The sequence below is a fragment of the Panthera onca genome, chromosome F2, assembly GCF_046562875.1.
Source record: "Panthera onca isolate mPanOnc1 chromosome F2, mPanOnc1 haplotype 2, whole genome shotgun sequence".
NCBI classification, from domain to species: Eukaryota; Metazoa; Chordata; class Mammalia; order Carnivora; family Felidae; genus Panthera; species Panthera onca.
The window spans coordinates 39,496,175-39,498,522 of NC_138356.1; the positions used below are offsets into that span (position 1 = coordinate 39,496,175).

At 39.3% G+C, this 2,348-nt stretch overlaps 1 non-coding gene across 1 annotated transcript; it reads right to left on the reverse strand.

Annotated features, from left to right (window-relative positions):
* Positions 1-900: 900 nt before the first annotated feature.
* LOC132664910 (U6 spliceosomal RNA) lies at positions 901-1,005 on the reverse strand. Its single transcript, XR_009603903.1, has one exon. It is a non-coding gene; the product is annotated as a U6 spliceosomal RNA (small nuclear RNA).
* Positions 1,006-2,348: the final 1,343 nt, after the last annotated feature.

Consider the following 2,348-nt stretch of genomic DNA (forward strand, 5'->3'; position numbering starts at 1 on the left):
GTCTCTCCAAATAAATAAATAAATAAATAAATAAATAAATAAATATTAAAAAGAAGAAGAAGAAAAATATCAGCATTTACAAGGAAATAAGTGAGATTTGTAACTACTCGAAACTTGTGACACCACTATTTGGCATTTATTGAAGGTGACAAATTAAAGGCATTGCTTTTTCAGAGGTGTCTGTAGAAACAAAATGTTGAAGACAAGAAATATTGAAACAAACGGAGTCATGATTAGAGTAATGGTCAAGGAAATTATGGAATAGCGATGTATGAGAATATTATATAACCATAAGATTAAAAAATTGAAAGACTAAGACTAAGAAAGACTGCATCATAAAGCTAACTGAAAATATATAAAAGTGTCAGCATGCTAGAGTTAACATTTTGTGAAAAATACAAGTGGTAAAAACTGGTATCCAGCTCAGATACGAAAATCTAACAGGGTCTACGGATAGCTGTTCCTTGGTAGGTTTGCTTAGTGTTGCAAATCTTACATTATTATGTAAGGGAGTGGTAAACCACTGTTGCTAAATATAGGACAGCAGAGCTGGAAATTCAAAGACTCTTTATGTTTCCTTTTTTAAGGATCAAACGATTTATGTTTTTAAAGATTATTTTAAAATATAAGGAGAAAAGGGGGACGGAAAGCTGTATGCATACGAAATTATGAGATACCAGTTTTATAAACTCCTCATCCTTCTGCAATTATGGTTTTGCCAACTACGGTAATATAGTCATAAACCAACACTGATCCTTTTAAAGACGTGAGGTTCTGTTTAGTATCCTTACGCCCCAGAGCCGCACAATTATTGCCCTTCCTTTACACACAATGAGAAAGAAGGGCTGTTTACTTTTTAATTTACTTGTTATTATTTATTTATTTATCCATTTATTTATTTTAAATATGGAACACTTCACGAAATTGTGTGTCACCCTTGCGCCGCGGCCATGCTAATCTTCTCTGTATCCTTCCAATTTTAGTGTATGTGCCGCCGAAGCGAGCCCAGGAAGAGCTGTTTACGCGCTATTTCCGTAATGCATGGCCAGGGTTAAACCAGGTCCACAAAAATGTACTTTTCATCATGATAACTTGTGAATACGAAAAATTACTTGAAGGCATTTTTTTTCCCCCTTCTACCTTGGAAGAGCAAATAAGGAAGAATGCAAGTATTAGTTGCCCCATTTTAATTCAGAAGCGTATTTAAGACGTGGGATCTGAGCATCATGAAACTTGTAAATACTTGCCTCAGTAGACTGTGTTCCAACAGACAGTGCAAAATCATGCCTGTCTCTTCCTTGACTCAGAGGGTAGTTAATGTCCTGTAATAGTGACAAGGACAAAGGTTGCAGGGCATGGATAAAAGGAATTTTACTAATAGTTCAGTTTCTAGGGACCCCAGAGATACAGTCCAACTGTAATTTAGGAGGTCTAGCAACAGTAAATTATTTGTTCAAGGGCTCAAAGCTATTCAGTGAGTCAGGGCTTTGGCTGTGCTATCAGGTGTCCCATCTGCTGCGTCAGGTCACCTTGGTCCACATCCCTGGCCCTTGCTCTGCCCAGTACCCGTGGTCCCGGAAGGTTGGTTGCCTGAGACTGTGCCCTGGAATCTCTGGCTCCTCCCATCATTTCCATTTGTAAGTAACTTATGTCCCCACATCGTGATATCAAAATATTTTCTTGGAATATAGGGCTAATGTGTGTAGACTAGTCACCCTAACTTTTGTGTCCTAATATGGTGGTTCTGAATGTCTAGCGTGCATCCCGGTCATCTTGAGGGCTTGGTGAAAGAGAGATGGCCAGGCCTCGCTGCCAGGCCTTCTGATTCAGTAGATGTAAGGAGGTGGGAGGGTGGTGGGGCTGAGAGTTCGGATTTTTAACAAATTTTCACATAGTGCTGATACTGCTGGTTAAGGGACTGTATCTTGAAAGCCAGGGCTCTTCTAAAACATTTTTTGTGTCATTGTGTTCATGGCAGATTTTGTGTTATCTATATGCCGTAGGAATTATGGATGTTTCCTAATCCTTCCACACCCTTTTGCTGGATGCACACTGAACTTATGAGCCCAGTCATAAGAAGACTGGCCAACCTTCACCTGGTGGTGTGTGTGGAGCTCCTGATGCTAACTGAGATAAATCCTGCCTCTACCGTCCAGGACCTTTCATGTTTAGGCTAAAATTGCCCCCTCCAGAGATTGCTTAGCCCAATAGATTAGAAAATCCTTGGCACGATGTCATGATCTAATGAGATTACTCTTTAACCTTCAATTTCCAGTAACATTCCAAATGCTAGGGAACTATTAAAGCCACAGTGCAATCATAAAATGTATACTAATGATCTCTCAGAG